This window comes from Pongo abelii, chromosome 6, assembly GCF_028885655.2.
Source record: "Pongo abelii isolate AG06213 chromosome 6, NHGRI_mPonAbe1-v2.0_pri, whole genome shotgun sequence".
Taxonomy (NCBI): domain Eukaryota; kingdom Metazoa; phylum Chordata; class Mammalia; order Primates; family Hominidae; genus Pongo; species Pongo abelii.
Window position 1 is genome coordinate 117,287,362 of NC_071991.2, and position 13,632 is coordinate 117,300,993.

The following is a 13,632-nucleotide window of genomic DNA, read 5'->3' on the forward strand; positions in this document are numbered from 1 at the left end:
AGTGGTTCCATTATGAAGAAGCAAGGCATTTTCCCAAAGTGGCCATCAAGCTGCTTGACAACGAGATAGATTTTCACAGAAAAGATTAATGAAGTTCAAAAAGAAGTAGTGAGTTCAGTTCTCCTTAGTATAATATAAAGCTTTTTCTTCTTCCACAGATAAAAGTGCTCAGTTCCCTTTTGTCATCTTTCCCCTTTTAAGCTTCAATAGCCACTTCATTAAGTGAAACAATACTGTCACCATCCATCATCTGCCAGGCTTCTAATTCCCAATACAGCCTGGTACTCTGCAATCCCAGCATGCAGGTCACAGTTTTCATCTGGATTTGCATTTTTATCTATGAATTCATAATATCCATAAGTTTTCTAAGAATATTAAAAACATTGGAGTGAAAAGGAGCAAATATATGTTTCTCTATTCAATTCGGTTTCTAACACAGTTCATAATGTTTTCAGAATTTGTTTGGGGGGGAAAAGAATCTTTTTCTATCTTGTTCACTGATATATTCCAATTCTCTAGGATAGTTCTTGGCACACAGTAGGCCCCCAATATAATGTTGAATTGCTTGCAATACAAAACTTACACTCAGAAAACACAGATAAATGCCAATTATTTGTGCTGTGAAATACTATAATTTATGTTTAAGTCATTATTAACAACAGATTTTATAACATTAGCTAATTCTTTTTGTTAGAATCAGTACATGTTAAACAAGAAGACCATCTGACAATATATGAAACATAAAAACACGTCTAAAAGAATCAAAAAGGAAAAGACTCAAAAGAATTATAACAAACAAGAGAAGGATTTAATGAAATATGATATTTGTTCACAATGTGTTGACTGATATATCAAGTTTTTCCCTCTGTGTTGGTTCTCATTCCTCTAGGAGGCAATTCTGTCATTTTAAATTGGAAGCCTTCGATTATTCTCAAACATATAGTTTTTCTTCTTTATGATTAGATAAACAATTAGGTATTTCCCATGGACATTTGGGGTTAAGGCACAAAAAAGATCTGATTTGAGCTATAACACCTAAATCTTCCCTCTTCCCCACTCTACAGGTATGTTAATACAACTAAATAAATAGATCTTATTTTGTTTTATATACCCAAATAAATTAAAGTTTCTAAAAGCATACAAGAGGAGGACATAATACTCCATTGTCAATATCTTTTATTCTAGGATAAATAAGAATGTAGGACAGTTTCCTTATTTTGACAACAAATAGAATTTACACATATACAATGGTCTGATTAAATGATTGAAGCTATTCTCATAATTTACGTGTGCAGATTCAAGGTTGTAGTAAATACTGTACAAGGGAGTCAATGCAGGAAGGTAAGATCTGACCTATTGTCCTCATCTCTGTAGCAATTCTAAATAAAAGGTAGGTAGGTATTTATGCATCAATGGTCAGTAATTAATGGCAATAAAAGTGATCAAATTGATATGTTAATGGAGGCTCCATGACTTTCTTCCAGCATTAAAAGACAAAGCTTTTTATCCTCCCAACTGGTATATATTGCTATATTATGATCAAACACTTCTCAGAAACCTCTGACATCTAGAATTCTTATTAGTTATTAAAATGTATTAGGTAAGAATATGATAATTATATGAGTAATGCGTGTTCATGGTTTTTAAAATATTCAGCTAACAAAGAGGTTTTCTTTTCCCCTCCCCAATATACCCAAATGCATACATTCAGAATTTAATACATATTTTTCTGTAACTGTATTTTTTCACATAATAATATATTGGAACACCTTTCATTGTTAACAAGTGTAGATAATTTTTGTTCTATGTAATTGCATCTTTATGTTCCATTGGAAGATGTAGCATAATTTGTTACTTCAAAGTTTGTTTCATATTTGTTTACTTCACATTGTTTGTTCATAAAGCTTATTTCATATTTGTTATATGAAAGTGTTTTTTAAAAAAATACATCCACATTGTAATAATTTTCAAATAGCCCAGAAGAATATAAATTTAAAATAAAAGTCTTCATCTTCTCACTCATAAAGGTAACTAGTGGTAAACATTTGTTTTAGCTCTTCCGATATTTACTATGACATCTATCTTTAAGGGTTTTGAGTTCATTTACTATAATTAACTTTTTAGAGTATTGTTGATTCACCATCATGAATTAGAACACATGTGTTAACCCATGCCTCCTTATTCGCATATCTCTTCTAAGGGTTGTTTTCTTCATTTAATTATTATATCAAAACACCATATTTTGATTCATAAACTGTAGGCATGTCTTGTTGTCTATGTTAAATATTGCTGTAGTGGTTCTCCAAGTGCCTGTATTTTCACTTTTCACTGGATCATATCCATCTGCACAGAATGCTGCTATTTCTCCTTCTTTAAAAAAAAAACTGTTTTTATTCCTACTTTTTTTTCACCAGCTACTGTCTTTCCTCTATGTTATAGAAAAACTCCTTTGAAAAATGTGGTTATACGTAGTGTCTCTAAATTCTGACTTCCCATTTAATTTTTCCATATTTATTTAAATACATATCTGCTCTACCTTTTTCTAAGAAAGTTGTTTCAATTCAAATGAGCCTCTGCATATTAAAGAGTACATATGTTTATATTTTTCATAATTGCTGATTTATTCAGAATTGCTTATTAGGTTTCAAAGGAATCTGTGCTTTTCAAAGGAGTGTTTAATCTATTTCTATTTATCAAAATTATTGATTTATATGAATTCACTTTAAATGTGACATTTTGTGTTTTATATTTTACATTAATGCTTCCTTCATTTTCCTTCTTTGACTTCTCTTACACTGATGAATTTCTTTCATTTTCGTTTTTCTTACTTTACAAGTTTGAATGAGAGTTCATATACTTTTATGGTTCTATATACACTTTTAGGATTTTTTCCATTAATTTCAATAAAAAAGAACTACATATGCATATTTTCAGCAAATTAGAATATTTCTTTAAAATTGTCAGCTTCCTCTTTGCTAATTTCTATATTATCAACATCTAACATTTTAAAGTTGCTTTTAAATATCAAACTGAAATATGCTAATTAGCTTTCAAATATAACCATGATATCCACATTGTTATATGACTTATCAAAATACTTATTTACTTGTGTACCTGTTCTCCTTGTAACTCATTACAGTTGTCTCTAGGAATTCATGCAAAATAGGTTCAAGGACCCCCATTGATTCCCTAATCAGTGAACTGGGAAATAATTTATTTAAAATAGTTCATTATTTGCATATAACCTATGCACAATTCCCATAATTCTCATAAAGTTATTTATGAATAAACAAATATTTTGTATTATGTGGGTTTTTAAAAATATTTTTTAAATTTTTATTGTGTCGGTTTTTAAAAATATTTTCAGTCCACCTTGGTTGAATCTGAGTACGTGGATCCATGGATCCAGAGCGCAAACTGTACTGTCTTCTGTGGGTTTTTAAAATTTTCTTTCTGAAATATAGCCTTAGAGACTCATCTGCTCAGAATTTGTGTACTTTCAGGTAAATCAAAATATACTTATTTTCCTAATGAGAGGTAGATTATGATTCCCATGTATCTATTAGATACTCTAATCCTTGAAGGTTATTTGTATTTTCTTTCTTTTTTCTCTCTCTCTTAGTTTTTGAGTATTTTTGTTTGGAGATCTTTACTTTTCTATTTCATAAAGGCTTTTGTTTCTTGTTTCAAGATTTAATTACAAATATTTCGTTTTTTTACAAGAGATGTCTTCATATTTGAAGGTAAATGAAATATTGGTAATATTTCGATGTAGTATTTTGGTATTTGTAATCTAGGAAAATATTCAGGGAATGTAAAATTGCATATTTTTGCTATGACCCAATCTTACATCATCAAAAACACTGAATACAACATATGAATTTTCCAAACAATGTGCAGTTCACTAAACTGTTTTTCTTTGTGCAAAAAGTGCTAGAAAATATATTTCCTCTAAAAGATTTAAAGGACCATGAAACTTTTTTTTAGGTATCAGTGCCTTTTCTTGAAAGATATCCCCTCTCTGTTCATCCCCTAAAAAATATGAAGCAGAGGAAACTAAGTTAAATCAGTTCTCCATCCCCAGTCCCACTTTCAACATGATTTCTCAGCTTCTGGTGTCTCTGCAAAAGTTAATACTTTAATCACTGTCTATTGTCTACCTTATTTAACAAACAGAGGAAATTCACCTTGTTTCCATCATTTGAATCACCAATTCATCTTGTATCCCTAGAAAATGCCTAGACCTGTTATGGAACTTTTCTTTGGTCTAGGAGAAGCATATTACTCTGTTCTTTAACCTGCTTTTTTATTTTAAAATATTCTGGATTCTCTTCATACTGAGTCTTTTCCTATGTATTAGCATGCATTACTAAGTTTATTAGTGTTCCACATGATTATATGTTTTATTGATATGGCTATGTATACATATATATAATACACACACAATATCATACATATATACATATATATATATCCTAAAAGTCTTACTGCCCATTCTAACTCAGATTTGCTTAATTTCTTCTCCTTTATAGAAATCACCTCTTTCCAGATAAAGCATGTAAGTTAAATTAGTATTAGCTTAACATTTTCAAGTTACAAAAACATTTTTGTTACTTTTTACTTTACACCCCTACTTTTTCCCTTCCTCCTTTCTATTTTTAATTATTTTTTTAATTTAAGCCATGCTTTTCTCCTTTCCTTCAGTTTTTTAATAATATTTATATAGAGAACATGTAAATTAATATCCTGACTGCTTTCCAATGCTTCTTTTTGTTGCTAGAGTTATCATTAAAGTCAATATTTCAATATTGGAAAATAAAGTAGCAATCATGGTGATCTACCACATCCCTATTTAACTATTCTATTTTTACTTAAAATAATACAACTATGTAATGATTGTTTTTCTCTGAAAACATTGTGGCAGTTTCTGAACGTTGGAAAGACCCAAAGAACTATCTATTGGCATCTTTGTGAATGAGAGAAGATTAAGCATTGAAATAAAGAGGTATTGTTTTAATTTACACAAGGTATTATTTAGGCAAATGGAAGAACTATATTTAAATACTTGAAGTACAATACTCAGAAAATGACTACTAAAGTAACAACTTCATTAAAAATAAAAATGAGCTCATTTAATTAAATTAATTGCTAATCTATTAGAAACACTTCCAGAAAGGTTATGGCATTCTTAGATTTCAAGTTAGATAAATCTCAGAGGATAGAAAGCTCATTAACAGTTCCATATTTAAAAATAAAATAAATCAAAATCTAGGATTGTAAAGATTTAGGTGATTTTTAGAACCTTTTAAAATAAAATATTGTGAAAGGGAATAGAGGAGCTTATCTTTAGAAAAGAATAGAGAATTACTGTAATACTGAAGGTTAGAATATAGTCTATATTCAAATCACACACAGCAACATTGTATAATTCCTATTAAAAATGTTACTTAAATTCTACTGCTTTTTTCATTGAAAATCATACTATTAATCATCTAGGAAGAGGCTGCAGTTCAAGGTCTCTGCAACAAATTTTGAGCCTTATATACTGTGTTAACATTTCAAATGCTACTGTTTACAAGCTGTGTGACCTTGAATAATTAGTTTAACATCCTACATCTCTGTTTCCTAATCTATAAAATTAGGCTAGTAATAGCAAATGCTTCCTAGTTTTTTTGAGAATTCAATAATATAATACGTGCAAAGTCCTGAAAACAGTAACTGGAATTGAGCAATATGTAGTTAATTTTAGTGGTTGCTGGTGCTGTTGTTGTAATAACGATAATGATAATAATAATAAACAACTATTTTACTATCATTACTTTGCTGTCTGTCCTCTTGCACATTTTCCTTTTCGATCTACATTTGAAGAACCATTTATCATCTAGAGCTCCAAGTGTAATCCATAAATTCCCTCAAATTCTTACTTTGAACATCTTTCTTCTAATGTGGCAACGTTCCTTGTGAACCTACTATTAGATTACCTGTAGCTCTGACATGAGGAAAGATTTTTCAAAACAAGCATAAACTCCTTTTCCCCCACTCTCTGCTACTTCCTTCTAGCGCTTTATTTGTGGGAACTGTACATTGTAGTATTTAAAATGCCGTTGTCAGCAGCCCCCACAACACACTCACACATTTCTCTTGCACTCCATAACTTCTTTTTTCTCCTGAGAATCACCACCTTTGAATGCATGTGAAAAATTGTAAGTACTGAAAGGTCAATTGTTTGCCTGGAAGAAAAAAAAATCAGCGAACAGCCAAAATATGTTTGGCTGCTTAGCTTTCATGTCATCAAAGACTGATTCTTTGACTCATTGGATAGGCTGTGAGAAAAATTGAAAGCCTCTTCCTACTATTTCCCAGGCAACTCTGTATAACCAGACTGAAAGAGACAGAGAAAGAGAGGGAGAAAGAGAGGAAGTAGGAAAGGAAGAAATTGAGAGAAGTTAAAGGCCAATATACTGCGTAATGAAGGGAAGCTTGGTAAGTTCTTCACAATAACATCGCTAAGGCCTTGGGCATGGGAGCACACTACAAGATTGCGACATTGTAATTTCCTGATTTTTACAATGGTGGAATTGTGTCATTTTGCATCTATTTATAGGTATCTTAGTTGAATGGTGGGATAGTATTTTAATCCACAAGATTCATTAATTCTGTATGTTTCTGGACTACAAGAAAATGTTAAACTTTGACAGGGGGGTGTGTCAACTCAGGCTATTGTAACAAAGTACCGTAAACTGGGTAGCTTAAAACATAGACAATTATTTCTTACACTTAGGGAGTCTGGGAAGTCCAAAATCAAGGTCCCAGGAAGGTGGTTTTCATTCTGAGCACTCTTTAGGCTTGAAGGCAACCCTTCTCACCATGTACATACTTGGCAGAAAGATAGAGAGCTCTTACCTCTCTTCCTCTTCTTATGAGGGCACTAATCCCATCATAAGGGCCTCATTCTCATGACCTCATTTAAACCTAATTATCTCCCAAAGGTTCCACCTGCAAATATCATCACATATGGGTGTGAGGACTTCAACATAAGAATTTGGGGGAGCAGGATCAGTCCATAACATTAAGTCCGTAACAGCTTGTGTATATGTGTGCTCGTGTGTGAGAGAGAAAATTATAAGTTCTGTGCAGTCATGTCTAAGTGAAGAATGACAAAAAGAACATTTTTAACAAAGTTTCTTATTTCTTGGCTAGAGGTCTGTGTATAGGTCTCTCCCTGCTGATGCACATTTTTATTTTCTCTATTTTTTTGCATCACACCCCAGTGCAAGATTTATGAAACTTGAGTCCATTTCTTTCTATAAATAGAAACAACTTTGATCACAAACAGGCTGATTTATGAACTGGAAAATACCTAAGACGAGATAGCCTTTCACAGAAACCTTATCTTTTTAATCAACCTACATTATATAATACACTCTTTTACTTAAAAGAGCATTGCCTTAAGTATGAATTATATGCCATTAGAAATATTCTCACTTACAAAAGGCCCAGCACTTCTATACATCAGACTAATGATTAAACAAAAATAATGCCAATGTTTGAAAATACCTGATAACATGAAGACTTAAAGTTATTACTAGTAACACTAAAGTTGATTTAGAGTTTAAGCAGATAGATTGTTTTGGAAGAATAGACAATTTGAAGAGAATATGTCAACGTAGTTACATACAAAGCCTGGGTTATCTGAACCTTCAGAAACCCTAGCATGTATGTGTGTGTATATGAATATGCATGCATATATTAGGTACACTCTATTGTACTATAAAGAAGCTCTAGCTAAATCTAATTTTTATAATTTTAGATAATAAAGTTATAGGTAAGATTATGATTAACTTTAAAGAGGGTTAGATGGGTGTATAATGAGAAGAAGTCTGCTAGGTTTGTCACGAAAGGGCAATAATTTTCATTATCCTCTTTTGGATTTTTTTTTTGTTTTCTTGTAATTAAATTCTCAACATCTAGATCTAAAGATATCAAAGAAGATATTCAGTCAATATTGCACAAATGAGAGAAAGAAATAATGCACTTGTGTAAGTACATCATGCCTTTTTCCAAACGTGATTTCTTATTGTGTAGCGATTGATAAAATACAGCAATATAAAACATACCTAAATGTTTTATATACTACAACAAAAAAAAATTATAGTAATGTAAAACAGACTCAGTAGAAACAGATGTACCCAATATCATGAAATTATCTACAATTTTTGAAATTTTTTCACTTTTTAAACAGTATTATTTTTATATTAAGTTTAAATTCTCTTATCAAAGCAATAATGGAGATGCATTCCCCCGAATCCACCACCTAGCTCTACTCATCATTAATTTCCTTTAAATAGACTTTATTGCTTAGAGCAGTTTTGGATTTACAGAAATATTGTGAAAATAGCACAGAGATTTCCCATATACCTCACATTCAGTGTCCCCTACTATTAATGTCCTACATTACTATAATACATTTGTTATGTTTAATAAGTGAATATTAATACAGTATTATTAACTCAACCCTGGACTTTATTCAGATGTCTTCAGCTTTTAGCTAATGTTCTTTTTCTGTTCCAGCGTCCCGTATAGGTTACCACATTACATTTAAGTGCCATGTCCCCTTAGGCTCCTCTTGGCTATAACAATTTCTCCAGTTTTCTTTGCTTTTAATAACCTCGACAGCTTTGAAAAATGCTGGTCATATATTTCGTATACTTTTTATTGGGAATTGTGCAATGTGTTTCTCATGATTATGCCAGGGTATGTTTTTGCAAGAAAGTCACAGAGAAAAAGTGTCATTTTCATGCATCATATTAAGAACATATACTATCAACATTAATTATCACTATTAAGGTTGATGTTGATAACTTTGCTGAGGTAGTGTTTGCTGGGTTTCTCCACAAAGTTACTGATTTACCCCTTTTTGTACTATAATCCTTGGAAGAAAGTCACTATGAATAGCCTACACTTAAGGAATAGGGAGCTCTGTTCCAACTACTAAAGGGCATAGTATGGACATAAATTATTTGAAAGCTTCCTGCAGAGATTTTTCTATTCTTTATATATTTTTTCCCTTCAACTTTTATTTTTAGTTCAGAGGTACATGTGCAGGGTAGTTACATAGGTAAACATGTGCCATGGTGGTTTGTTGCACAGATCATCCCATCACCTATGTATTAAGCCCAGTATCCATTAGCTATTTTTCCTGATGCTTTCCCTTCCCCCACCCTTCCCACTGGTGCCCAATGTGTGTTGTTCCCCACCCCCATGTGTCCAATGTGTTCTCATTATACGGCTCCCATTTATAAGTGAGAACATGTGGTATTTGGTTTTCCGTTCTTGTATTAGTTTGCTAAGCATAATGGCTTCCAGCTTTATCCATGTCTCTGCAAAGGAAATGATCTCGTTCCTTTTTATGGCTGCTTAGTATTACATGGTGTATATGTAGAACATTTTATTTATCCAGTCTATCATTGATGGGCATTTAGGTTGATTCCACGTTTTTGCTATTGTGAATGGTGCTGCAATGGACATACACACGCAGGTATCTTTACAATTGAATAACATGTTTTCCTTTGTGTATATACCCAGTATAGGATTGCTGGGTCAAATGGTATTTCCACCCCTAAATCTTTGAGGAATCACCGCACTGTCTTCCACGACAGTTTAACTAATTTACCTTCCCACCAACAGTGTAAAAGCATTCTTTTTTTCTCTACAACCTCACCAGCATCTGTTGTTTTTTGACTTTTTAATGACAGTCATTCTGACTGGCATGAGATGGTATCTCACTGTGGTTTTGATTTGCATTTCTGTAATGATCAATGTTGAAATTTTTTTTCGTATTTTTTTGGCCTCATGTATGTCTTCTTTTGAGAGGTGTCTGTTCATGTCCTTTGCCCATTTTTAATGTTTTTTTTCTTGTAAATTTGTTTAAGTTCCTTGTAGACTCTAGATATTAGACCTTTGTCAGATGGATAGATTGCAAAAATTGTCTTCCATTCTGTAAGTTGTCTATTCACTCTGATGATAGTTTCTTTGGTTGTGCAGAAGCTCTTTAGTTTAATTAGATCCCATTTGTCAATTTTGGCTTTTGTTGCAATTGCTTTTGGCATTTTTGTTATGAAATCTTTGCCTGTGCCTATGTCCTGAATGATATTGCTTAGATATTCCTCTAGTATTTTTATAGTTTGGGGTTTTACTTTTAACTATTTAATCCATCTTGAGTTAATTTTTGTATATGGCTTAAAGAAGGGGTCCAGCCAATTTCAATTTTCTGCATATGGCTAGCCAGCCTTCCCAGCACCATTTATTAAATAGGGAGTCCTTTCCTCCTTTGCTTGTTTTTGTCAGGCTTGTTGGAAATCAGTTGGTTATAGGTGTGCAGTCTTGTTTCTGAGTTCTCTATTCTCTTCCATTGGTCTATGTGTCTGTTTTTGTACCAGTACCATGCTGTTTTGGTTACTGTAGCCTTGTATAGTTTGAAGATGGGTAATGTGATGACTCCTTTGTTCTTTTTGTTCAGGATTGACTTGGCTAGTCAGGCCCTTTTGTGGTTCTATATGAACTTTAAAATAGTTTTTTCTAATTCTGTGAAGAATGTCAATGGTAACTTAATAGGGATAACATTGAATCTATAAATTACTTTGTAAAATATGGCCATTTTCATGATACTGATTCTTCCTATCCATGAGCATGAAATGTTTCTCCATTTGTTTGTGTCCTTTCTGATTTCTTTGAGCAGTGGTTTGTAGTTCTCCTTGAAGGGGTCATTTACTTCCCTTGTTAGCTGTATTCCTAGGTATTTTATTTTCTTTGCAGCAATTGTGAATGGGAGTTCATTCATGATTTGGCTTTTTGCTTACCTGTTGTTGGTGTATAGGAATGCTAGCAATTTTTGCACATGGATTTTATATCCTGAGACTTTGCTGAAGTTGCTTATCAGTTTAAGAAGCTTTTGGGCTGAGACAATGGGGTTTTCTAGCTATAGGATCATGTCATCTGCAAATAAAGATAATTTGACTTCTTTTCCTATTTGAATATCCTTTATTTCTTTCTCTTGCCTGATTGCCCTGGCCGGAGCTTCCAATACTATGTTGAATAGGAGTGATGAGAGAGGGTATCCTTGTCATGTGCTGGTTTTCAAGGGGAATAGTTTCACCTTTTGCCCATTCAGTATGATATTAGCTGTGGGTTTGTCATATATGGCTCTTATTATTTTGAGGCATGTAACTTCAATACCTAGTTTATAGAAAGTTTTTAACATGAATGAGTGTTGAATTTTATCAAAGGCCTTTTCTACATCTACTGAAATAATCATGTGGTTTTTGTCTTCAGTTCTGTTTATGTGATGAATCACATTTAATGATTTGCATATGTTGAACCAAACTTGCATCCCAGGAATTAGGCCAACTTGATTCATTTATTTAGATAAGTATGTACTCCTAGATATTTATTTTGTGAAGTGTTTTATGATCATATGGATTTATTTGTAATCTTGTTCATATGGTCGATTATGTTATTTGATTTTCAAATGTTGAACCACTGTTACATACCTTAAATAAATCCCTCTTGTTAATGACATGTAATTCTTTTCATACATTGTTGTATTAACCTACTAATATTCCATGGTTAATTATTAACAATATCATCCCTGGTATATCCTATGCATACATATCAACCAAATGATACACATATATTTATCTATATATATTTTTATCAAAATAGTTCAAAATTCCTAAGTTATGTTAAGGAAATTTATTAGTCTTTAATCTAACATCAAAAAATAAAGTGAAGTTAACATGAAAGATTGTAGATGTGTTTCGTTTAAAAGTTTTCACACCGAAACATTATCTCAAAAGATCAGAATAAGGCTAAGAAAAGCAACTATGAAACACATTAAGGATGGAATCCTTACATAATTTTTAACTTTGCTTTAAATTACAAATCATCATTTTACTAAGTCACTAGCATTGTTAAATGTCTCCTAAATTCTCCTCTCCTTTTTAAATTTTTTGTTAGTAAATTTATTGCTATAACATTTTAACCTGACATTTTTGATGTGTTAGGTAAATATTTATACTAGCTTTGTTTTAAATTGATTCAGATATGAATGGATGCTTTTCTCTTCTTGAATTCTTTACTTAGCTTATTTTCTAATTGATTAGATTTTTGTCTTTAAGTAGATATATCATGGATGGCTTCTGTGTTGTCATACCTGAGTTATTTTACTACACAGCCTGTTAGTTTATTTTATGCTTGGGAAACATGTAAATTGAGTGTAATATTCTTAAGTTACACTTTCCATTATTTAGAGCTTTCCAATCATCATTGATGTGTTTGCGAGCATTTAAATGATGATAGATAGAAATTTGAGCCTATGCTGACTGACTTCCCTTCCTGTAAGGTTTTTTCCACCATTTGATGACAAAAATAATTATTCCCTCCCACCTGAATTTCTATAATGTTTCTCTATAATATAAATGATCATAAAGAGTCTATGTGATTGCATTATTTCTGCCTTGTTTACTCTGTTTCTTGCTATGTTGAACTAATTTTCTTATTTTCTCAGAGGTTCTTTTGGTCCTTGATCTAATTAGTTAGGTCTGCAAGCTACATTTTCCTTCTTTTTTTCTTTTACATTATGTCTTATAGATGTTGTTTTCTTAAATTACAAATAATATTACAATACTTTAAGTCATTTGTTCTGTGTCAGCATCATACCAATCTACATTGTTCATGGGATAATCCTTGCTTTTATTTTCATAGGTTAGTTTGCAGAGCTACCTTTCCATTTCTTTTCACTTTTTTGTTGTTGTTGTTGGATAGCTTTGTCAAGATCTTTTCTTCTGTCTTTGACAGTCTTGACCATGTTCTTATCATGTCTCTATTGCTTATCTTCCCTGCCTCATTACTGTTTAAAACTAGTGACTTTCTCTGCTAGCCACATTTTGGTAGCCTGAAAGCATGACAGGAAAGGAGATACTTGGATGAGCAGTGTGTAGTCTTTGTTAGAATACCTGAGCTCTGCTTCGGTTTCTGCAATGATGTTAAATGCCCTCACACTGTGTCCTCAATAGCTGCCATAGAAACTAGTGCATTGCAACTTCTTAATTAATGATTTTTGAATGAAAGAATGAATAAATATATTACACATGAGTACCTGTTATTACTTTTCTGCTACAGATTAGATTCTCAATTTATTATGTAATTTGAAATTCACACTTCTATTAGAGCAAATTAGTAGACACATGCAATGCTGCATGAAGCTGCTTAGAATTTGGACACTGTTGCCTTTACTCCTATTTTATTAACCCCAGCAAGTCACACCTTTGGGCCTAATATTGGAGAAGAAATTCACATGCTACCCATGAAAGTGCTGCAAATGCCAACCGGAAGGCTTGTATGCTTCTCTTACAGTGAAGGGAAGAAATAATCAGGAACAAAAATTCAATGCACCTTAAGCTGCTCCACCCCTTTCATGTGGGCAGCACTTTCCAGAACTCACTAATTTTAATATGTGTATGGTAAAGATACTGCTTCAGAATTTTTTCTTCATGTTTGAGGCTCATATTAAGAATTTCTGGCTTCTATTTGCCCATCCTATGACCTGTTGCGCTTACAGGCTTCAATGAGAGT